The 27,021-nt window shown below is 38.9% G+C and overlaps 1 protein-coding gene across 2 annotated transcripts in view; it reads right to left on the reverse strand.

The window, feature by feature from the left end:
- Positions 1-27,021, reverse strand: part of LOC145683937 (proton-coupled zinc antiporter SLC30A2-like) — a 163,109-nt gene that overhangs the window by 73,079 nt on the left and 63,009 nt on the right. The window lies entirely within an intron of this gene.

Here is a 27,021-nt window from a genome sequence, read left to right on the forward strand (position 1 = left end):
CCACTTGCCTCCTCCATCTCCCTGTAGAATGCGAGGGACGATCGTGAGGTATGTGATGAGGCTTTGTCCATGTGAATGCGCACCAGATTGGCGTCATTTCCGTACATGGTTGGAATCTCATGCTCGTAGATCGGCCGCATGATCTGCTCCTGAAAATACTGCGAATTTATTTTGCAGTTCTTCGCCACCCTACGAATCTTCAGTTTACCTCGGTAACAGTAGCCAGTAACGACCATGAACCCTTTTGGGAAGGATTCTTTAGAGACACAGACCCACCTTCTGAAGTTCTTGGCGCCTTTCTCTCGGTACATGATGGCTCTCGGTTTGTCGCTGTCGAAAAGGTAAATCCATGCTTCATCGAGCGTTACGACGTACATCCACCTTTGTTTTGCCAGATACCGTTCGTACAGCTTCAGACCGTTACACTTTCGTTCCTTTTGGTGGGCATCCGTGAGAAGATGGCCGCGAGCTTTCATGGCTCTTTCCAGCTTGAGTTGATAGTGTAACGCCCGGCTCACAGTCTCCAAATACACGTCAAGACGATTAGCCATACACCTTTGTGTTGGCGGATTTTCTTGCATTGCCATTTTGCGAAGTTTCCTCTGCATGGTGGAGGTGGCCTTGGTGCATTTCCGCTTCCTAGGCAACTTTGTTAATTATCCAAATGGTGGAGCTTTGTTGCCCTTGTACTTTTTAATAACATTTTTTAGTCCATTTAAACTGATGTTGCAACCATTCTTCTTGCACTGTTTTCTAATGACAGAAACACTAAAGTGGGCGTCATAAAGAGCCGCAACATAGCCTTCTCAAAATCGGCTTAGTTTGGGCGGCATTTTGGTTACAAAGCGGAAACCCACACACTTGGAAACAAATTTAACACAACACTCACAAAAATGGTCCTGTTTTGTGCGTTATTGTCGTCCGCGCGGAAAAACAACTCCGTTCCCAGGAAGCTACTGCACAACACTGCAGGACGCCACGAGTCAGGTCGAGTGAATCCATTCTGCCCGGGAGGGGGAAGGAACGAAATCGGCCAAACGCAGGCTGAACAACCTCTGTAAAAGGGTTTTTGAAAGGAAAGAAAAAAGTATCATCCTCACCTTTATAGCTCTCCCTGTTGGTCTGGTGGCTAGCGCATGCGCCTATATACCGTACTTGATCCCTGGCCAGCGCCATAACTGGGACGGATCCCATAGATAAAGTTGTCTTGGGTCCTCTCGCAAAATTCGAAAATAGGCCCCTATTTTCCATCTTTCTCTTACTCTTTATGGGCTCTCCCGCACGCTCCTGGGCCCGCTCCATACACGACAAATTAATTAAGGGAACGATATTGACAAATCTCAAAACCATACGAGTAAATATTATTTCTAGGACCCCTAATAGTAGTTTTTTTTAAAACCAAAATAGGCCTATGACTCATTTTTGTGTTAGCTTTTGTGTGCTGTTTCGTTTATGTAATATAGTGAAATATTTTGATGCTTTATTTATAATTTCATGTTTATATAGTATATAGAGTAAGAAAATTTTGTCAAAGTGGGCCCCTCGTACGGCGAGGAGCTTCCCTAGGGGAACAGTTGATCCCTGCTTCCTCACAAGTTACGGCCCTGTATCAGGCTCGATTCCCGGTAGGTATGCAATGAACACATTACGTTAGTTCAGTTGGTTGATTTGGAGCTTAGTGTTCTGTTCAACACCGAACCTATGTAAGACATAGATCTACAACTTAGCGTGAGATGCAACCACATGAGCTCGTACCGGGAATCGAATCCAGGTCTCCTGAGCCAAAGGCGTGTTTGCTAATTAAATACAGATAACGCTGACTCGGATTTCACCTTGATCTCTAAGTTCATGTCTCATACAGTGTCGATGCTGTAAAAGGATGATACACTTCAATAAACAATAACAAAAACAACCCACTTTTATAGTCGGAAGCGCAGGTGTGGTCCTGCAATCCAGTTCTTTGGAGGCGATAAAATGTGATGGAGAACGACCTATACGGTAAAGGTTGACCTTGAGTGGTTGGTGGTCTTTGCAGTCTTGCTTAATCCCCAACCAGTGTTTTGGATCTTGGTTCGATCCCAGCTCGCGCCAAGTGAGCTTTGTGGTAGACATATACCGTGTGCTTGGGGTTTCGCGGGTTTCTCCTGTTTCCTCCCACTTTCTTTATTCCACCATTTCATTCATTTCCCATCATCACCGTCTCCGTTAGCCTAGCCAACGTTAATATAAACAGAACTCTCTATCCTTCATGATCTCAGCGCTGTACAGGGGTTGCAAAACATAAAAACTACAAATAAATTCACTTTTTATAATTTTTCAAGTATAATCTGACGGAAAGAAAGAGAAGGGTATGGCATTATAGCAACTTAATGTATCGAATTCGTCATTTTAGGTTCTAGTCCGTTCACCTGTCAAAAACTATGTGGCTTCTCTAAGATAGTATAGTAGGAATGCAGTTGCCAGTTTCGTTCCCCCAGTTGGCTTCTACGCTGGTTTAGTGGCTAGCGCGTGTTGCTTTGGTGCATGAAGTCCCGGGTTCGATCCCCAGATGAGAGAGCATTGAACGTATTACAGTGGTTCGGATTCCATTTTAAACTGTAGGTCCTGGTGTCGTATAGACTGGGTACTGTAAAGGGACGCCAAAATTTAATAATCAAGCAATGAAAGAAACAAATAACATCTTTTCTGTTTTGTTTAGAGAGACCAAAATGGAACTTGGAAATTTGAGTAAAGACATATTTCGAAAAGTATGGTTGCGAGAAATGATTATTTCAGGGGAAAATCCCCCTCGGGCCATATCTCCAATCGTGCTCAATGTAGATCAGTATTTTCGCAATACCACTTCCTCTCTTTCCCCTAGCTTGACTGTGGCAGCACCTGTAATCACCAATGTCAGCGTGTGCAGAAATGAAGATAATAACAGCAACCGAGTACTTACAAAACATTGAAATAATGAGGCTTCACTTACTATTTAAAGAATTGTAAATATGTTGCTTTAAGAAGCAAAGAAGTTCATTATCACAGGGAAAAAAAAGAAAGAAAAACTTTTGCAAGCGAGTTCTATTCTGTGCCAGTTATCAGGGTTTGTTGTTTACTCCAGACCTTACTTTCTTGTTCTACTCAGAGGTCTCTTCCCGCGTGCTTCCCAATTACGAATTCCATGGGTATTTCCCATTATTACTCATCATAATATCTGGTGTGGTGAATACTTCAATACGGGAGATTTTTTTTTTTTTTTGTTATTGATATTTCCGTTGCAACCAGAGCCTTATTTGCCCTCGAGCCTTGTGTTCGATGTACCGGTATATTGTAAATTAAAATACAGCTTATGAGGCCCATACACGTAAACACATGCCTGAAGAAACAGCCCGACTTGCATGAAAAATGATAAAACCACAGGCAAGTTGATCGTGTATGGCCTCGTTCATTCATGTTGAAAGTTTTCAAAATCTTCTGAAAACATGCTTGATGTTTTTGCCGTTCTGCATGCATGTTTACCGTGTATGGGCTCGTTCATGCAAGGTGGCTGTTTTATATTTAGGTCCGCCAATCACGACAGCGGAAGAAATCACGTGACTCTCTCCTCCGTTGCATGCCAAGGTCGTGCAGTTGCAGAAAGAAAAAGCACGCGTTACCTCGTCCTCCACATTTCTCAAACTACTTTCAGTAAGTTGGACAACATGTTGGTACGTGTGTGGGCAAAAAAATTCTTTCAAGATGCATGATGAAAGAAACCTATACATGTTGGTCATGCAAGTGCGTGCGTCTATGGCGCGTTAATAATAACAACGAAGTGTTAATTGTTTACATTTTTTAACCCTGCTCAACAACCAACACGTGCTTATTCAAATATTAATGCTCAAATCTAAATATGGATATATGTCCATGTGTCCTGTTTTGAAATAATATAACTCAAACAATATACTAGTTCTTAAGTTGAAATTAAATCGTCACAATAGTTTTAAATCGTTAAATCGTCTACACACTAGTGACATCTACTAGCATCAGCAAACAAGTGATAGTGCACGTACTGACATCTATTGGCGTCATTGATAATTATTACGAATTAAAGTAACGAACTGATGCGTTTGCTTTTTTATAAATGGAACTACAACAAAATTTACATTATTCAAATCAAGCCAAACTATTGCGTTAATAACTATAGTAGTAAGTTAGTTGTCTTCATTGTCGACTATTGTTTGCTATTGCAGTTCTTTGCAACTGGCTGATTATGTCAGAGCAAACACATGAATAATAAGTAAGGTTGTATTGGATTTGAATCTAGCGTCCCGTTCAGCAACGAGGCTATATGAGAAGTGGATCTACACGTCCGTGTGGGATCCAAACCACATAAGCTCCCGCCGAGAATCGCATCCGAGTTTCCTTCGCTAATGGCGAGGATAAGTAAGAGCAAGGAAGATATTGAAGGAAGGTCAGTAAAAGTAAAAAAAAAAAAAAAAAAAGTGTTGACAACCTACAAGTAGTTGGGTGCAAGGTACTACTACCAGTGTGGTTTATCACAAGTTAATTTCAGTTCTGTTTGATGTTAATAGTAAAATTAAACATTTTAAATTATTGCATCCTATTTAAAATACAGAAACCTGTCAGTCTGCGAGTACCGCTAATTCCTGATATAAGTGATCGCACGGAGTCGTGAGGCTCGACCTAGATCTACCAATTTCAGCCGGCTTAACTCAAATTTGACACGAAAAAATTAATTCCATCTTCGGAAGGGTTCAAGACGATTAAGGCAGCATTGCAGCACTTTCGTCCATAGGAACAAGCGATGCCAGCTGATATTAACTGCTTTCGTAAGTGGAAGGGTATTGCGTTGTGAATGAGGGCTAAAAGGGAGCAGCAGTCATCTATTAAAGACTTATTAAAAAAAAAAAACAGTAAAAGTTGACTCTTTTTCCTTAGGCCTTACCTTTTCACATTTATGTAGTCATTTATTGATGAAGAGTAAAGTAAGTTTAAATCATTATTTAAGAATTAAGCCTAGCTTTTAGGTTAATGTTTCATTTATTTTAAAACTGATTGCAGAGTATTAAAGACTAAAAAGTAGAAAGAAATAATGACCTGTTTTTTTTTTTTTTTTTAAGAAACTTTTAGAAACAGTGTTTTTACAAAATGCACTAAAAAGGTGAAAGTACAAAAATGCAATGAAAGACGACTTTCTTTTTTGTGGGTAAATTGAAGAAACTAAGGCTAAAAGCATTAGTTGCTCTTTCTTACAATGTTTTTAGTCTTACAAGGAACGAACATGAACATGTCATTCGGACATCCGAATCAAATCTAATCCATTCGATAACATAATAAAGATATGTTCATAAAAAAGTGCCATGGACAACGGAGTAAGTCCCTGAGGCCTATTAACCCTGTTAGTGTAAAGAAAATTGTAGACTCGCAATGAAATAGCTATTGCATCAACACTGTTTATTGAAAAGTCATGCTTTATAGTTCATTCTCTTCAGCATGAAACAAGTCTTCCTGAGGTGCTATGTATTGGGGCCTATAATGTACTTGACAGTAGCGTAGCGTGGTATTCCGAAATGGGGATGCCAAAGTTAGTCACTTCTGCGATACAATACTACTAAATTTAGCAATACATAGCTATACCGATGGGAAACATAGGGTTATAAAAAATTTAGAAGAGAGGCCCCCTAATTGGTGCACTAGTGGGGCATACAGAAGCAAGTGCATGGATTACGTTAGAAGCCAATAAGCAATTGTCTCAGCTGCTTCTTGCCACTACCGTTTTCACGAGAAAACTCGGCCCCACTGTTGTATAAACATTGTTTCCAGCATAGTTCCCATGGGCAGCTTCTTTCTCCCCATACCATTCTTCAATCTCGTTCTTGAAAAAGTCGCCCCTACAAATTTGTCATCTTGGGTCCGGAACTCAGACCCCATTCGTGAATATGGTCCTGAGTGTATACGTATATCATTTGAAGATGCAAATAGAAAGCACTTAAACCAACTCTGGGAGCCTGTTTCTGTGTATGTATTTCGTTCTCAGATATTCAGATACTGAAGGCAGGGGCGCAAATCTGTTTTCAACATTCGAGGAACGGGTAAGACCGTTTCCATTTTTTTAAAGCGATGTTCAAAATATTCATGAAGTTGAAAAACAATGCTGTGGAGGATCAGAAGAGCAGAGTTATCTTCAACATTGGGAGGAGGGCAGATTTGAGACTTATTCTGGGGGAGGGGAGATGAGACTCACGGTAGATGAATCTAATTTCTGAGGTGAATCTGTTGTATATTATATACCAGGCGATGAAATTGTGATACGTATCAGCATTACAAATCAGTACCGTGAACACATTCTGAAATCTGAATACATGCATATTTATAATTGATATGTTTCTATTTAAGCATCCAGAATGATATAGATTAAAATTTTAGAACACTTGTTTTGTAATAACATAAATAATGACTTCCCCAAAACTATGAAAAAAAATCAACTATGTATGGTGCAACAATACTCTTATTTGAGCAAAATGATGATGATCTCAGTAGCATTATAGGAATCGTTACAGGAATTAAACAAATAGTTGAAAATAGACTAACAATAATTAATGACAATGAAATATTAAAGAATACGTTTTTTTTTTTTTTTTTAATGAAACAAGTCAAGGGATCTCAATTTCATCTCACTTTCCTTTGTGGCATTCGGATACAAATCATTACAATTTCAAATCGGATGGAGAGAACATCTCCCCCTCATCTCCCCGGGATATGTGCCAATGACTGAAGGGCCCAAGCAATCTTTACGAGGGGCGGGGAATGCTGGCTCTCTTGGTCTACCAGATCGGTGACCGTGATGCTTGTGTGTGTGAGCTCCCTCAAAGAATTCCTGGCCACGCCACAGGACATACTATGTATTTATGATGAAGATTAATAGTTTGCCTTTTAATTACGATTAAATTACGATGTATTTAATTACGATAAAGCATAACTATTTTTATACTATTATTTACATAACCGGCATGCTTCAAAAAGGCATTGAAGTAACCATTTCTGTTTTGTTCTATCTCCTTGATGTTAGCGCTCGTACATGGAAACATGGATATTTGGATAGAGCACACACTAGTTCCTAAATAAAGTCTTAACCGACTATAATAGGTCTCATAGTATTGGAGCTATGGGCCTTCGTTTTTTCATATTTTCGGGAACCTATAACTACGAAAGGAAGCATTTGTGCACCCAGGTTGGTCTATACTTTTCGTCTTATCTTGGTGTCAGGAATCACCTCCCAAACGTTGTCGGTGTTGTTTTGAAACACTCTGTATATTGTACTTTTATAAGTGATATTTTACTTTTGACTGCAATGATACACGTACAATTGATGTAGATTAACACGATAATAGAGATACTATAACTGAATATAGAGGCAAAATCATTTTAGGAAACAGCTTTAATAAACTGGAGAAAATTCCAGTCTTTAATTGTATAACTACACGAGATTTATTCTACTCGTATTAAGAAAATGTCTTATCCGGGATTAGAACCTACTTTTATTATTATTATTATTATTATTATTATTATTATTATTATTATTATTATTATTATTATTATTATTATTATTATTATTATTATATTATTATTGTTATTATTATTATTATTATTATTATTATTATTATTATTATTATTATTATTATTATTATTATTATTATTATTATTATTATTACTAGCAGCGTTCACCCCGCTTCGCTGCGGTCACCCCGGAACGCAATAAACTTTGTTACTTAGATAATTTTTACTTTTTCGCTTTCAAGTGATATGATAAAAACCATAGAAGATTGCAGTAAATCTTAACATTATATCGCCTGTCATTTATGTTAACCCGCCCCGCTTCGCTGCGGTCATCCCGGAAGTTTTCGCTTTCAAGTGATATGATAAAAACCATAGTAGATTGCAGTAAATGTTAACATTATATCGCCTGTCATTTATGTTAACCCGCCGAGTGACACGGTCATGCGGGTTGCATATAAATACGTTTATTTTTACCTATGATGAACTAACAAAGGATTTGTACGTTATGGACACTTGAATGGTCAATTATCTCAAGACACTGGTAATTAAAAATTAAAGTGATATGATAAAAACCATCTAGGGTCCAAATCCTAATAACCCCCCAAAAATAAAAGAAATTGGTTCAGCCGTATTAGCGTGATGAGGGAACAAAGGATTTGTGCGTTCTCTTTTATATAATAGATTATTATTTAAGAAAAATAAAACTACCCGAAGTCAATAACATATTCAAACAAATGTGATGGGTATTTATTACTTTCTCTACTGCGTTAACTATACTTATGTAATAATTGGACGTTCTGGAGTTACTGCATCCGTTTCTATAATTGTCAGACATTTGTTATATTTGTATTTGCACATCCTTCGTACTTTTATTGATTCATTTTCTGTGACACCCATTAATCTTATTTAAGTAATATTTACATTGAAAAGCCAAGAAACCGCACTGGTTGGAGGAAAACTTTCGGAAGAATTCTGCAAATCCAAGTGCGTCATACGAAACACGCGTAAACTTGGAACGTATGTAATAATAATAACCTAGCTATATGTATTTTTATGATAATAACGAAAACTAATGATGTAAGAGCAACAACGAATATTTATCCTACCAGATTAAACAGGTTTTTACTTTAAAGAAACATAATCCGGTTGACCAAGTTTAGTGGTCTGCATTGGAAGGCCTACTTTTTTCTCTTCCTTTTACTTTTTATGTTTCATTTAATTCATCATCGTGCCTTTATTTAGTTTATGATGGGGGGTAAGGTGGCTCAGTGATAGATTGCTTACTTCTGGTAGTGGGGATCCTTTGTTCAATCCCCAGTCAAGTAAACTTGTGGTGGACAACATCGTGTCCAGTGGCGTATTTAGGGGGGTGGCTTCCGGGCTTAAGCCCCCCCCCGAAATCTTACTTAGTATAGTAAAGTAAATGAAATATCTTGCAGAATTTTCACATTTCCAGGCAAAGCCCCCCCCCCCCGAAAGTTAGCAAAGCCCCTCCCGAAACAAAATCGTAAATACGCCACTGATCGTGTCCATGGGTTTTCTCGGGATACTCCCATTTTCTCCCACATTCTCATTCTACCAATTTTTCCATAATCATTTATTTGCCTTAATCATCCGTCTCCCTTAGCTTACAGGACATAATCGTGAACGTTAAACTAAAAAATATGACAAAACTAGCGGCAATTATCCGCTTCGTTGGGTTAAAATAAGATACATTATTTTTTTTTACTATTCCTGAAGCGCTCTAAAATCGATAGAAACAAAGAAATATAATGAAAAATCTGAAAATAATAGGTAATCTATATAAATAAAAATTAAATATTACCATTGTGGGCTGAATTTGGATATAACGGCATCGGAAGCGTCACTGTTCATTTCAGTAACCCAGAAAACTATGGATTCGATATTAATATTGGTCATTTTCGATCATTTTCATACATGTGCCCATCCCTCTCCCCTTAGTTTCACCGTCAAAGTGAAAAGAATAAAAACCACCCCAGGCCCGAACCTCATCTATCTCGAAAATTTGATTGAGATCGGTTGAGTGGTTCAAGAGTTATTAAGGATACATATACACTTTCATTTATATAGAAAGTACACTCATTTCCAAAATTATTGTCGTATGTCTATAAATATGTTGTTGGAGGAATATAATTTGATAACGAATTTGCCCGGTATTTCTTATAATGTTTGTATGTGTATAATCGGCACAGACACGTATGTGGTAAATTTCATGTCAAAAGAGTAGTAAATAAGAACAATAAAACTACCTTGTCTTTTAGCAACATTTTGTTTTACTCATTCTAATTTTCGTATTTATAATTCTTTTCCTATGAAATTTACCACAAATATACATTTCCCGATTATACGCATAGTATCAGTATTAAAAGTACCCTGCAAAATCATTATCAAATTATATTCTTGCAAGAAGACAGTTATAGATATGCGACAATCATTTTGGACATGAGTGTACAGGGGGTCAAACTGGGTCAAGCGAAGATGCAGCGGGGCGAAAGATACGTCAGGCTTTTGTTGAAGGCGTCGTGACTAAGCGGATAGTGGAATGGTGGTTTAGCAAGTTCAAGAAGGTGACGAAACACTCGAAGACGCACCACGTGCCGGAAGATTAACACATGTACAAAATGAAGATCTTCAGGCAGCAATTGAGGCGAACAGTGGCCAAACATGTGAGAAACTGGGACAACAATTCAGTGTGAGTGGAGAAACCATTCGACAGCACTTCCATCAACTTGGGAAGAACTACAAGTTAGGTCGATGGGTCCCATATAATTTAATTCGGGGCCAGAAGGCAACACGAGTAGACACCTGTGTTTCTTTGCTGACTCGTGTGAGAAAGGAACCATTTGTGGACAGGGTGTTGACATGTGATGAGAAATGGATCCTACACGAAGCTCCACGGCGCCGTCATCACTCGTTAGCATCCCATGAACCGGTTTCGTAACAGCCGACCGAAACCAGCACTGCACCAGAAGAAGGTCATCCTTTGTGTTTGGTGGACTGCTCGCGGCATCGGGAATTGCTAGAGCTGGTCAGAGCATCAATGCAACTGTGTACAGCAGTTCAGCCGTGTTTAAGAAACACTCAAAACTCTGGAGCCAGCACTTCTGAATCGCAAAGAGGTCCTTCTGAGTCCATTCTACGCCTTGGATGAAAAAATATTGCATCCGCCACACTGCCCGGACATTGCACCATCCGATTATCACCTGTTCCATTCCTTGGACAATCACCTTAGAGCACGCTATTTTAAATTCCTAGTAGAGGTGCAAAATGCACTTAATACCTTCTTTGCTTCACGGCTCACCACGTTCTATCGCGATGGAATCCATGACCTTCCAGAACGTTGGCAGTATTAAAAGTACCCTGCAAAATCATCAAATTATATTGTTACAAGAAGACAGTTAGATATACGACAATCATTTTGGACATGAGTGTACTTTGGTACTTTGATGTTTATAATTTTTTTCTAGGAATGAACAACACTTGCCGTTCATGTGTTTCTCTATTTCAAAACAAAATATGTCACTAAACAATTCCTGGACAAACTGTGTTCACCAACATCAAAAATGTTTGCATTTTGGGGGTACGAAGTCGAGTTTTCCAAGAAACCCTGCTGTTCAAATGGAAGAAAGAAAGGAGAGTGAAAAGGACCAATATTCATATGATGACCTTGAAGTTATTGATCTACTGTTTGACATAGCAATGACCATAGTTTTCACGTGTCTTATTTGACCCAAAGCCAAAGTTTGCAGACTGAGTCAGGCAATATTGAAAATAATCAGTTCCTTTCTAATTATACGTAAAAGGGTGTTCCGAAGAAGAAGAAAAAAAAACTTTACCTCAGTTCAAAGGCCAAGAAGGAATAGATATATTTGAGCCCAAGAAATCATTGACCTCGACAAAAATAACAAAACATGTGACCTGTCATCGTCTATTTTGAATCATTCACCACCGCACCGCAATTGGCATCAAAGAAAATGGCGAAAGTTACTATTTCCCTTTACCTACAAGGCAAACAAAAAAAATAAATAAATAAATAAATAAAAAAAAATAAAAATAAAGGATATGTATAACAACTTTAAGCCTCCAAAAGAAAAATCCTGGCTATGCTATTGAGTGCGACAATGAAAATAAATTGAAACTAGTCTCTCTTTTCTCTCTTTCCTATATTTTAGTTTAACTTCTCACGCATATACACTGAGGCTGAGGAGGACGGATGATCATGAATGGAATGGTGGAATGAAAAAAGTACGAAGAAACAGAAGAACACTAAGAAAACCAAGGGCGCCGGTTTCTCTGTAAATTTGGGTGGGAGGGGGTTCAGATGCAGAAGGTATATGAGGATTTTAAGACAAACTGCATTTAAATTATGCCAAATATTGTATATTCATAAATAGGGGCCCACATGAGCTTGGGGGAGACCGGGCCCCCCGGCCCCTCATGATCGGCATTCTGGCAGAAGACCCACGTACACGGTATTTGTCCACTACAATGCCCACTTCCGCGTAACCTTGAGTCAAAACAGGGACCCTACTCACAATAAGTGAGCACTCTAATACTAAGCTACCGCGTTCTTCCTCCCGAAATCTATAGTCTTTCATTACAATAATAATAAAAAAAAAATAATCCTTGGAAATAACTGACAAATATATGCAACATATATTATAAAGCATAAATGTCAGATATAATTAATTAGAAATAATTTAGTGCTTACGTCCATAGATCTGTTAAAATCTAGAAGATTAGAAAAGGAAAATCTTTTTCGTAACCTTGAACTAGGGTAATCCCTGAATTGCAATTTCTAGTAGGTTCCTTAAAAGGTTAAATCCCTAGTAACAATCTGAGCGTGTTTAAAGACTAAATACAATGTTTTACTTATTTATGTTTTACAGTTGTTGTTATCCTGTTTAGAGTGTGCATGTTTTGATAAGTTAGTCTGATGACGTTCTTTAGCTCCTGGAGTTAATGCGAACGAAAACATGCAATATTTCTTGTTTACAACACTGTAAACGTCTTTATAATTATGAGGAAAGAACATATTTTGTATTCTTCAGATCCTTGTTCACAACATTGTAAAATATGAATGCGTACATCGAACAGGTAAAAAAACTGTGAAGGTAAATCCCACTGCAGAGTTACATATCTCGTAATTTCCATCAAAAATTTTCCTTCTTCACTGAAAATCTTACAACGTGAATGATTATCACATCACCCTATGACAAGTTGGTCGGTCATACTTGATTTTTCTCACGCAAGTGGCTACGTCATTCTCTCACGTGTTTGTCATAGTTCTTATCAAATCTATCCGCTAGGCAGTAACATTCACAAGTTCTCATTTTAAGGGGACACATTCTAATCAGTTCTCTGTCTCTCTTTAATTCAGCGTTTCCCAACCTTTTTTCAATTTGCGGCCGACTACGGGTGTTACTTGGATTCTCGCGGCACACTTATAGATATTATTATTTGTAAATATAAATAAAACACAGTGGTATTTTTCTGTTATTATTGATGATCTTACAGAGAATAAAGCTCCATCACTGGTTTTTCCCCCTCGTAAACCATTATGATATTTTTCATTCTAATTTAAAAATAGAAAACAATTGCAATGAAATATTGGACTCAGGTTTTTAAAAATACGCTTTCTTTTTAAAAACTGTATCCAACCTTTTACTAAGAAGGACGGCCATTAAATAACGAACGAACAAACAAATCTCTTTTACTTTTAAAACGAAAATGTAGGTAATTTGTTGAAAGGATTGAATGGTATTTAAAATTTTCAAGTTACGAAATAGTCTGCAATAATAAAGAAGCAATAATGGTCATAACAATGATAATCATTTTTTTCAACATTAGAAATGTACAGAACAGTAAAATGGTATAAGACTTAAATTGTAGATTCATAGTAATGTGAAATACAAATATATATTTTCCCCTACCTTTTGCATTTTGATTGCTATAAAATTAATAATTTTGTTTCGATTCCTCGCGGCACACCAGCGGCCCATTCACGGCACACCGGTTGGGAAACGCTGCTTTAATTAATATTCAAGCCTTTGGTAGGGAAAACTAGGGTTGATTGTTTGCGGAAGTACTGATACTGTATATTTGGTTCTGATTCCAAGTTAACCTGTAGGTTCACGTTTTATATAGCCTCGGTGTTTCAAAGAAGCGATAAATCCAATCAATCCAATCCTGCAACTAATTTGATTTTATTTACACCCAGACTCAATCGTAATATACAGTTACTTATCCATTTAATGGAAACACGTCAGATATTTGGGTTCGAAACAGTCAGGTAGCGATCGCAGTGCTGGGCTGTTGGGGATTATTAGAGAAAACTCTGTACTACATAAAAAGCAGTAGAAGAAAAATGTGCAATAAAAGTAGCAGATGGTGGTATTATAAAATAGAAGCCCCTCTGATTTACAAACAAAGAAAACTGTTGGCGCTTGGTTATGTAGTGCGACCCAAAGGTAACAGTGAGGAGAATGCGGGAGACGCCGTCCCCCTACCTCGAAATAATATGTACAGCATCCTCCCAATTTCTAAAAAAAAAAAAAAAAAAAAAAAAAGGGCAAAGATAGGTAGGGGAACTGCGTGGTATCATGCCGCTACCTTTTCAGATCCATTTTTATCCCTGGTGCGACCGTAACGAAAATATAATTGTGTTGAGTGTATTACGAGGGACAATGTCCGAGTGATGGCGGCCTACAAAACTCACAGCAAAACCGAAACGTTGATAAAGGGCTATAACGCTTTAGCATGACATCAGTGATGTCACTAACATGTAACATGGACCGCTGTTGGCTGGAAGGGGGTCGAATGAGTCCTTGTTTGCCTTATTTAAAACCACGGACGATGTTTATATGGGGCCGGAAAAAGCGAATGATTCGCAGTGTCTTCGCTCAATCGTGAAACATGGCGGCGGCTATGTTCATATTGTGGACTTCAACATCCTAGTTTTCAGTTAATTCTGTATTGACGCTTACCGGTCGCATCACAGCCCGTGATTATTCGCCATTTTAGGGAACCATGTACTTCTTATGCAAGGTCCGTCGACCCTACTGTTCCTTCCCTCTTTTAAGGTCGCGTCATAACTACCCTTCTTTGGAAACCGAAGAAGTAGTAAAATCGTGACGTCACCGCGGGAGCAGAAACAGCTTTCGCCCAAGGTCCTTCTCATTCACCCATGCTTGTTAGTTTGATTTTTGCAGGAAAGCGAATGATTCTTGTTTTCTTGTATTGAGAAAAAATAATTACTGTAGTGTTCGTGTTAGCTTATAAGCATGTCGAATTGTACGATAAGTACTTGTTGCAATCATAGTAGACATATTAAGAGTTCCGGATCCTCTGTGGAAAGTTTGGCAAGAGAAATGTTGTCGGAAAGACACCTACGCCAGCGTCTATTCCGATCATTTTATTCCCGAAGTTTATAAACGTGATTTAAAACGTGAGTTTCTAAATATTCCACTCAAGAATAAGTTTAAACCGATGTTGTGCCTTCATTGAACTTATCAGTGTCATACGGAACCGTGTTCCTGTAAATAATGAAAGAAATAAGTGTACGAAAGCTAGGTGTTTAGAGTAAAAACAAATCAAGCATTTGGGTACAGTCAGATGAAATAACTATTATGACCGGAACAAAAAATAACTCCGTTTGTTTTGTTAAGAGTGAGGGGCATGAACTAAAGGAATAACTTTCCTTTTTGCGTGAAGAGAACGAGAAATAAAATTAAGTTTTACGTCGCATGGTTATGCCGGCCGTGGTCTAAAGGACACGGTGATGGTGAGAAATGAATGAAATAGTGGAATAAAGAAAGCGGGATGAAGCAGGAGAACCCCGAGAAAACCCACGCACAGTGTTTGTCCACCACAAAGTTCACTTGGCGCGCAGGGATCGAACCAATGACGCATCCACCAGAGGTGAACGCTCTACCATTGAGCCACCGCGGCCCAACGAAAAACTAAACTCTGTCAGTATGTACAAAGCCAAAATAATAGTCTATATTTACAAACGAAGTTAAAAGAATTAGAAAGCAAATATAATAAAGAATTAATTTCAAAGACCGGTTCTAAAATATAATATTGTGATCGTTTCAATAGAGTGGTTAATAACCGGTGGTGGATATGTTACGAAAAAGTTTTATACAGGGCCACGTAAATATGTTAATAAATGGCAAGAAAAAACTAAGATGGACTGATTAAGATATTACTCGTGCATTAACACAACGCGCCACAGTGATAAATTATACAATCATCTGCGGTTACATGTTCTAATCCGCGTACCCAATGTGTCAACACTTCGACATTGCATACAAAAATAACCATTTTATCGTGGTATTCTTACACCAGTTTTGAAAATTTTGACGGAACGAGGGCGCTGCTTAAAGAGTGTGAAGAAATTTTCAGTGCTTATATTTGATTAAATGAATGATAATGGGCGCGTGTCCTATGACGAACAGGTTTACTTAGTTTTGGAATGACACAGAAGTGTCCAGGTGGCAATGATTCGACGCTTGATAGATGTGTGGAAACAGTCAATGTATGAAGATTCCGATAAGACTATGAGTAAAACTTAAACTTCGAAATCATATCGAAAGTTGAAGTCTTAGGATTAAACATAGTTGCAATTCTTTCCAAGTTAAATGATGGCCATGTGAGGCTATGTTGTGGTCTCATTTTACCTTCTTCCCGGTGGATGGAAGCAACAAAAAATAAGATGTATTTTGAAAATTTTACAAAAAAAAAAAAAAAAAAAAAAAGTCGAAAACAAAAGAATGTGATTGGCCGACCATTTGATGTCCTAAGAAAGACACTTCTATGTTGAAACTATTCGACAAGACTAGGACATTCTTCAGAATTCGGTTTTTGAATAGAAAAACACGGGAACTTCGGAAGAAGGATGCTTTCAAGATAGTGGATGCAAAGCTATTCTTCAAGTGCTGCACAATCCTAAAGTAAGTACGTATTGTATCTGTATGTACTCTATTTTTTATCGCATTTTAAAACTTGTTTTCCTTTGCAAATTACTATGGCGGAACATTGGCTTAGCCTACGATATTTGTCCCTGCTTCACCGCGGTGACGTCACACTACAGCTGGAGAAAGTGGCTACGCAGAAACATCGAGTTAGGAAGGGACCTGTAAAAGCGCGGAACAGTAGGGTCGACGGACCTTGCTTCTTATGGTCTAGTTGTTTCTGTGCAATAACACCATATTTCTGGTTGAAAATACGTCCATACAGCTGGAGCTGTAGCGGCATGGTTTCAGGAATATTAGGATGATGCTGAACATTAATTGAACATCTGTAGTTCATTTCGTAGACATGAATCCAGCACAGATTTCCGACCCCACCCTCTGTCTCACGTAATTGAGTGATATTTCAGTGATATTGAGTGATATTGAGTGATCTTCACACTTCACGCACAATAGTGTGATATTTCACCATCCACAACCTCTGTGACTCCATTGCACATAGCACCAGATATGAAAAAATGAAATGAAATGAAATCTTTGAGTTTTACGTTCCACAGTTATGCCGGTTAGGCTAAAGGAGACGATGATGATGAGTAATGAATGAAATTGTGGAACGAAGAACGTGGGAGGAAACGGGAAAACCCGGAGAAAACCCACGCACACGGTGTTTGTCCACCACAAAGTTCACTTGGCGGAGGCTGGGATCGAACCCGGGACCCCAAGCACCAGAGGTGAACGCTCTACCACTGAGCCACCGCGGCCCAGCACCACATATGTGCTAGGTGAGTCAACGCTATATTAATCTTGTAAATCGCAGATTATTAAGGTGTTTTCTTTAAAGTCGACAAGGTTTTGTAATTCATAGGAAAATTTTGTCCTATGAGTTGGCTTTAATTTTTCTCGGAGATTTTTATCCAGTTACTCTGAAAGGGCGGTGGTAGAAGTGGCATGGAAATTCTACAATATTATTAGTGTTTACTGTTGGGATCACGCTAGTGAGCCTTGTAAGATTATAATGTTAATAGGTTCGTATATTACTCCGCACGATATCTGTTGAACAAATAATTATTGAGTTTTTTTAATAGATAGCTATAGCAATTATTTCAGCTGCTCAGTTCGTTAATGGAGCTAATCCATTAATATTTTCATGGGTAATGGTGGCTGTCCATATTCCAATTTTGTTACTATAGAAGCAAAGGTGTATAATTGTAGAATATTAGAAGTTACATATCGTCCCGTTAGATGGCAGCATGCATTCTCCAGCCAGTGTTGTCAGATTGGGTTGTAAGTAGCAAATTGGGCGATTTTTTTAGGTGTCCACGCTACCAAAATTTCAAATTGGCCAGCACGCTACTTTTTTGGGCTACTTTTAATTATCTGCAGGATATAACTCTTAAGAATGCACTTAGTTTTATATAATACAGAGTGATTCTTTTAAAACTCACGGATTTCATTTGGGCCTAGAAATTCTAACTGAAGTCCGATTTTCATGCGGTTTGTGGCAAATGATAAAGAAAGAATGGGAGATTTATGAGACTATGTTTACTGGTTTAAATGCATCCGGTGTAATATCGTCCACGACTCAAGAAAAACAGCAAATATTCGCCAGTGTACCTTACAACTGGAATGAGGTTTTGGATTTTTGAAATTACAGAATACAAATAAAGTGTTAGTGAGAATACAAACTAAGTGTTAGCGCTAACACCCTTAAATCACATGTTGAATAGCTATAGCCGGTTTCTTGAGACAAAGGACAAAGAGATTTTTTGGGCGACGTAAAGAGTCTATAACTGACATCTTCCACAACACCTGCCTGCGGGGTCCGATGCTTCCCTGTCTCACTTAGAAGCGATCATGTTTCTTCCAATTTATTCACTAGCAACCATATTATGTTCTTGTCTGGGACAGAAAGTGAGGCAAATTTGTTTCTAAATACCCTTTGCGTAGCAAAACAGATTGTTCTCCAAAAACTTTTAACGATAAACTCATGTTGCTTCAAAGAGAACACTGTTCTCAGTGTCCTGATCATGCTCACACAGTAGCACAGAACTGTACAGCACAATTCCCAATACAACGGCCCGGTTTCCTGTATTTTATTGACCTTGACGAAGTTATTATCTAATAAAGAAAACTCAATTCTCCATGCCACACCGTACCTAATTCAAATTATAAGGTACACTGGCGAATATGTGCCGTTTTTCTTGAGGCGCGGACGACATTACCCTGGATAAATTTAAACAGTAAACATAGTTCCATAAATCTCCCATCCTTCCTTGATCATTTGCTACAAACCGCATGAAAATCGGACTTCAGTTAGCAATTCTAGACCCAAAAGAAATCCATGAGTTTTAAAAAATCACCCCGTACAACAAAAGTTTTGTTTCTTGAGTATTCCCTAGTAGCAGAGACAACTTGTAAACCGTTTGCTGTAAGCTTGAATTGCAAGTCAGCCAAGCTTGTATCCAGCTTGCTTGGAAAACGTGCAAGCATGCCGCAAGCTGGATTCCAGTAACGAAGTTACATGGGGACAACATTGCATTCAATGTTCCATTCAAACTTGATGCAACCTTGCATTCAAACTTGACGCAAGCGTTTACACGTCAAGTCAAATCAAAAGCCAATAAACGGCCAGTGATGATATGACGCTCTGCGAAGAGCCTAAAGCATCGCTTGCAATTACAACAAAAGGCAGATTGTTTGAAACCATGCGTTTGAAGTGCAAGCGTAGAAAGCCAAAAGCCAAGCACTCGCCAACTGACCGAACGCTTTCTTGCTACTAGGGTTCTATCCACAATGAACAATAGGTTTACTAAAACTAATATGTTCGATACTAGTTCAATTCTTGTTTAAGTAATTTTTAATACCCAGATCTGACAACACTAGACTTATGTTGAGTTTGTGTTGTTGCAAAGTAACTGTGTTGCTACCTCAGTTAATGAATAGGTCTAATAGTTATACGAAACTGAATAAACGTGGACATTTTAAATTTACCACATTAACATAATGACTAAGTGGAATTACAATGAAAACTTTCAAAATAAATGGCTTCCAGATAAAGAATTTATCAAATGAATTAAAGAAGTGAAAAATAACAGTGAAAAAGCATACTGTAAACATTGTAAAGTTTACTGTATTTCAAACCCTCACAAAACTGGCTTAAACAAACACGTCTTCTTAGAAATCAGAAAGGTCGCCCATTTTACACTGTCACAGTCTGACCAGTTCATTGCACACTCCAGTTCTACTGCTTCTGACGAAGTACACTGCTCCACAAAACTTAAGCAACTCGAAGAAAGTGGCAGAAAATAAAACGACACGAACACTGAACCAAGTATAATGAACAACCAGAGGGTCCAGATGCACAATGCAACAAAAGTGAAGACGAACAATACAGTTAGGATGTACAGAGTGACCAAAAAGTTTAGCACAACGATACCTCAACAGGTGAAGCTGGATTGTGCGAGGGCATAGGCAGTCAATATGGCGTGTGACCACCACGAACAGCTATACAGGTACGACATCTGGCCTCCATGCTCCAAATCAGAGTGTTGCTCAAGTCTTGTGGCAGTTGGCGCCACTCCTCGAGGAGAGCTGTTTGCAGATCAGGGAGAGTGCGTGCTGGTGGACTGCGCTGCGCTATTTGCCGCCTAAGAGCATCCCACACATGCTCGATGGGTTCAAGTCCGGCGAATATGCAGGCCATGCAATACGCGTAATGTTTTCGCACTCCAGATACTCGGACACAAGATGTGCACGGTGTGGGCGGGCATTGTCATCCATGAATAGGAAGTCTGGGCTAAATGCTCCGCGGAAATTGCGCACTTGTGTATTGAGAATTTCATCCCGGTACCGTTGTGCTGTCAAAATGCCATGTTACACAATATGGAGATCCGTTTTCCCATCCACACTATAATGGAACCACCGCCATAGGACGGCCGTTCAGCAATGAAGTTTGGATGATAGCATGTTCCTGGCTCTTTCCACACTAAAGTCCGACCAGAATAAGACGACAGGCTGAACCTTGACTCATCGGACACGCCCCCACTGGTGTTCCCCCAAGCAACATGTTCCTGGCACCATGTGTAACGCGCACGTTTGCGCTCCAGTTTCAATGGCACACACAGCACAGGCCTTCTTGCATACAGTCCTGCTCTATTAAGCCGCCAACGAAGAGTTTCACGACTCACGCGTTGTCCTGTAGCCTGAAACAACTCATTGGCCAGTTGAGAGCACGAAGCTTGACGGTTACGTTTGGCAGCAATTGTGAGAAATTGGTCATCGACGGCCGACGTCTTCTTCGGACGGCCTCTTCCATGACGTCTATTGACTTCACCTCCATTTTGGAAGCGACTCCACAGCCTCGACACAATTTTTTGTTCACGTTGAATTCCTGCGCCATTTCCACTTGCGATCGGCCCAATTCCAACCGACCAATTATTCGCCCGCGGTCAAAGACACTCAAATGTCGTCTACCAGCCATTGCAAGGTGTGTACCCCACACAAGAACCACTAACTCAATGCTTGGAGCCTCGGACACTACTGGGCTGTGGTGTACGCCTCATGGCATAATTTGTTCACCGCGCTTGCAACGGTGCTGATTATGATATAGAGTGGGTGTTCGCCTTGCTTGTGTGCCTCTGTGTATGTGCATGTCACTAACCAGTGTTGAATGGGCCCCACACGTCACTTATACCACGTTCTCTCGGGTTGCTTAAGTTTTGTGGAGCAGTGTATGATGTTTACCCTAACACACACCATCACCAACAGTAAAAACTGCGGTCGCTGCCTGACCATTGCTAACCGACATCCGACATCTTTCCAACTCCAGATGTTCCATAAAAACGGTAAGTAAAACGACATAATGTGATTAGTAAAAGTGTATATTTGCAAAATAATTCATTTTTATGCACGGACTACAAATAGTTCAATCCACAGCTGTTGGTGAACAACCTCGCTACTTTTTAATCTTCAGATCTGGCAACATTGCCCCCAGCGGGCAAAATTGAAATTTCTTGCCGTGAATATTTTTACTGTGCTTAGCAGAGCACAAGCAGAGTTTATTTTTATACTAGATGCTAGTCAAGGGCACAGTGGTTCAGTGGTAGAACGTTCATCTTTTCTGTTAAGTGTTCTTGGTTCGATCTCATACCATATGACTGTGGATATCGTGAGGTTTTCTTCGTTTCTTCCTTTCCGTCCTACATTCTCATTCCGCTAATTTTTCATAATTAATTACTTTCATTAACCATTTTTAAAAAAAATCCTAAATGGCATTGTAACATAACTTACAAGACACCAAAATAAAAATTTCATTCGGTAGAAGCTAGTCCCTACTTTTTGAATCTCCCACACCCACACAAAATTGAAAGCCAAGTTCTAAAGTACCGTAATACTTCCACAATTTACTATATGTATCTTTATTATATTCCTTAATAGGGAACGTGAAGGTTAAGTTGAATGACATAATTCGAAAAAATAGTTCAAATTTTCAATCGAGAGCTCGTGCACACAAAGTGTGTACAACTTGGTGTAAAAGTGGGCCTGTAAAGGTAGGGGGAGGGTAGTTAGCGGCATGACGTCACGCCGTCTCCCTGAATATCTTTGCCCATTGTTTTTTAGGAACTGGGGGGGACACCGTACATATTTTCTGAGGTGGGAGGACGGCGTCCGCCCGCGTTCTCCCGCACTTTTACCCCTGTGTACAACAGAATCTTGCTAATTCGAAATTGGATAATTCGCAGGGCTTTAAAAATCTTGCTTGCAAGTAACTAGCCTACCAAAAAAACTTCTAGTCACACCATTTTGCAGTCACAGTGTTTATACTCGCCAAATGTAAAAAAAAAAAAAAAAAAAAAAAAAAAAAGTACTTGCCAGTGGCGAGTAGACGAATGGATTTTTCAAGCCCTGATAATTCGAAATATTGGATAATTCAAACAAAGGTTTATCCCCCTTCAAAACTGTATTGAAAACAATGGTAAAAATTGCAAGTTTCAAAACTTTTGTTTGGATAATCAGAAATAATATAGCAGAATAATTTTTAGTGTTGTACAGATTTGCAGACTGAAGAAAGCAGTTTTAACTTTTTTTTCGGTTACACAGAGAGCAGCAGCAGGGGAGATTGGCACAAAAACTCGGGGACGAGATCGCCGATGAAGTGTGGAGACACCGTGTACCAACCTCATCTGAAACTTCCGAAATGGTTGAAAATTTATAATATATTAAATGTGAACAAATATTAATAACGTATCCACGAAATGAATGAAAATGAAGATTTGGTTGAATATGTAAAAACAAACAAATTAAACCCAACGAATATTATGACTTCTTTAAGTGAGAACAAATAATTAATTCTGCTACTGGTGTACGGGACGCATCCATGAGAGGTCCAGTGGGTCCGGACCCGTCCCCCAAAACGTCCTAACTCAACATATAGGCCTCTTTGTACACTTTCTCAACAAAACTATAATTGTTTAACAAAGAAATGGTTGATGTAGTATGAAAATTTGATCTTACACTTCATCTGTGCTCTTTCTCTTATAAAAGCATTCTAGTTCTATCATTTTTTCCCTGAAAATATAGGTGGAAGTATTTTACAATTACTTGTTATCTTTTCGCGTGCAGAATAATATCTACCCATTCAATAATTACTACACAGGCGTAGTGGCTTGTAGTATTGGATCTTCTTCCAAAGCTTGGAGCCCCAAACAAAAATTTCTGGGTGCGCGCCTGTACACTTAATTGTGTTTTCCATGGAACGTGTGGTTTAATTTACGTACGAGTAAATTTCATTTGTTTATTTGTAGTATAGTGAAGGCAAACCTCTCGGCTCAAGCCCTGATCCACCGACTCAGCTCGAGCTCCGGATCGGTTCGGGTCGGTTCAACTGAGACAACAGCTCGAGCCGGCTCGATTGGAATGAGCCATTGGCTCAGTTCAGCTCGGCTCAACTGAGCCGATGGCTCAAACCGACTCGATTGTGATGAGCCACCGACTTGGTTCGGCTCGACTCAGGTGAGCCATCGGTTCGACCCAACTGAGCCGTGGGCTCGAACCGGCTCGGTTGGTTGAGCTTCGGTGATTCTCTTAAATATTACGTAACAAAACAAGTATTTACACTAAAATTGCAAAATAAGTAATGTGAATAAATAATTTACCTATAGAAAAGTCTGATAGGGAAGGCCGGCATAAACTTCAGTAAGAGGGTCGTCAGGGGCACACTCGGAGTGAATCTGCGCGAATTCTGCTTTTGATTGGAATTCAGCATGGCGAATTACTACAGAACTACAGACTTCTATCTCTGAAATATAACTTTTCTACTTTTTGCAGAACAATGTAAATTGTACTACATCATGAAAGCACAATTTTTATATTTTTGTACCCAATTACGGTATGTGAGTAGATAACACAGGTGAGAAAAATAAAATAACATTTAAGTTGATACCTTCCTTATTATTATTATTTTTTATTTTATTTTATTTTTTGTCTATACAGTTTTTGTTTCCCATCGCTACATTTGCTATGGATAATATATATATCGGGTGTTCTAAAAATGGCACCCACGGACCACAGAACACTCCTCTACAGGTCAAAATAAAGCGAAAATGTTATATGATGGAATGCCCTCCGGGGCCTTCTTCAGCCGCTATGGGGAATCAAAATTTCATAATGTGGCAACGTCGCAGATTAACTTGGAGCTATTAGCGTTACTCTACGAATTCAACAAAGCAGTTGAATCGATTGCTACACTAATAAGTGATGCTAGTATCAATCAATATCGACTTTAGTTGCCATCTGGAAAGAATCAATATAATTATTTGATAAATCGGTACATTTAATCTATGGTTCTTTATTTGCGACGTTGCCACATAGTGCAATTTGTCTCTTCAGACGATGACTCGAAAGATATACAAGTAGCTATATATAACATTGATCAAAGTTCTTTATTTTACCAAAGATAATTTGTAGTTTTAACTTTTGACACGTTAGTATTTAGGCTACATTCTCTTCCATCTAAGATGGAGGATAACTTTTTCATTTCTACACTTCATTTGTTCCTCAGATATCTGTTTCAATATCATTTCTGTGTAGTGACATATTATAATGGAAAATAAAATTACATAGGGCTAGATAATAATTGTTGTAGATAATATAAGGACGCAATGATACTGGTAGGAAATGAGAAAGCTCTGATTGATAACAAATGAAACCGGCCTGGCTCGAGCCCTAAGCCACCGGTTTGGGTCGGTTCAACTGAACCAACAGCTCAAGCCGACTCGGGTGAGATGAGCCATGGGCTCGGTTCGGCTCGCCTTAACTGAGCCGATGGCTGGAGCTGGCTCTGTTCCGACGAGCCACCGGCTCGGTTCAGCTTGGCTCAGGTGAGCCATCGGTTCGCCTCAGCTGATTCCAGGGCTTAAGCCGGCTCAGTTGGATGAGCTGCTGGCTCAGCTCGGCGGAGACTGAGCCGTGAGCCGAGCCGTTGACAATACTATTGTAGTATTGTATCATGCAATTAATATGCCCACTTAAACGTAAAGTTTCCTGCATATAATTTTCTCCCATGTAGTCCATTCGCTTGATTTTGTATTTAACAACAAACTTTTTTTAAAAAATAATTCAAACTATTTTTCGTATCCCCTAGGACTTCGTGAAGAAATGGGTAGTTTGAAAATTACCCACAGATGGCAGCTCTTCACAAGACAGGTATGAAAAACGCCAAGTAAACAGATACGGTATGCGTTGCAACTACGTGGTGTGCGGTACTATATATACGATGTACTTTATGATCGTAGTAAATTAAATCCAATAACGAAATACATTACTGAACACTTACAAGTAAATTATAATCATAATGTGGGTGGTAAGTCTGATAGTTTAATCCTAATTTCGAAGTCTAAAAAGATCATTCTTATTTTCTTACGGTTAGATCATTTTTTAGGCTTCCAAACTATGCTATTCGGAATTAATGGAAATAGGCCTATTTCTTAAAGAAAGACTATCTCTGTCTGTCTATCTATCAACCTGTTCAAATGTCTATCAACAGGAACCAGACCAAGAATGGTAAAAGATAGAGAGCAATAGTTTTCTGTTTGTATTGAGCGTTCGAAGAACAGGTTCTACTTTCGATCGTACGGTATCGTCTTCCTTCAACCGGAAGTGGTAGAAATCTACCCTTTTCGGTTTCATTCTTAATAGCAATAGAGTAAAACCGTTCAAAGAGCGAGAAATCGGTTTTTGATATAAATTTAGAATAACGAAAATAGGTTAAATATATGCACTAAATACTCTATTGTAAGCGGAAGTGGCAGAAATGTACCTTTTCGTTTCAATACTGATTGTTACACAGGAAGAACGGTAAGATATAACAGGAAACAAACAAACAAACAAACAAAAATGATGATGATTCAGTATTCCAAATAAAATGAAACCAATTGCGGACACCGATGAGCAGGAGCGGATTAAGGGCGGAGCCAATGAAGTCCAGGCTCCGGGTCTCCCAGGTTCATACCTTCCCCCCCCCCAAGAAAATCCCTCTCTTTAATACTAAAATATAGCAGTCACCTTATATTATAGGCTTCAGACCTAGGCCGGTAGCCAGCCCCAAAATGTAGGGGAGCCTGCTGAAGTGAGGGGGCCCGATCCAACCATATATATTATAGTTCATTTGCAAGCCTGCCGTGATAATTTTATGGGGGCAGCAAAAAATTTAGGAGGGGCCCGCCCCCCTAGAACCCCCTGGATACGGGCCTGTTCAGACCCATGCTATTTTTTTTCCCGCTCGCTACGCTCGCGGTATCGCTAGAGTTGACTTCTTCCACTAGCGTCTTCACGGTACTTAATTTGTGAGGAAGCGAGTATTTTGGGCCTCTATTACACACCAAATTACATATTAACTTGTGGTGACAAATCCTTTGAAATATCTCAGTCATTTCAATGACGTTTAATGACATAATAGAATCCTTTGCAGAGCCAAAATGTAGGAAGAAAATTTTTCTAACATTGTAGCCTTGTACAGTTTTACCTATTTGTATATGATTTTTCTCCTTTCACTCTATTAGTGTTTTTGCAGGGACTGTTGACCATTTGGCTTGTATTTGACATTTGTGTGTTACATTGCAGTATATGAGCATTTAACCGTTAATAATGAATGTAATTGAACTAATTATTGTAAACTTGGAGCATATTAAAATATTACAGCATAGTTTTCGGTGTTTCGATAAGCCTATGAGGCTGTGGAAGGCAGCAAAGAAAATTTATGCGCTGGAATTTTTCATAACATAGGACCCAAAAGTCTTAATCCGTCTCTGCCGATGAGACGTACTTATTTGTCCGTAAATGAGAGGTGTCCGTGTACATAGAGGTTACACAAATTTAGAATTCTTAAAGCTGATGCAATTTAAATGCATCACGCCTAATACCGAAATACTGTACTCAGTATTTGAATTACTGGAAGACTTAAGTGTTAAATCCCTTTTTCTAAAGAAATAAA

The sequence above is a fragment of the Thermobia domestica genome, chromosome 4 (genome assembly GCF_964235325.1).
Source record: "Thermobia domestica chromosome 4, izTheDome1.hap1.1, whole genome shotgun sequence".
Taxonomy (NCBI): Eukaryota; Metazoa; Arthropoda; class Insecta; order Zygentoma; family Lepismatidae; genus Thermobia; species Thermobia domestica.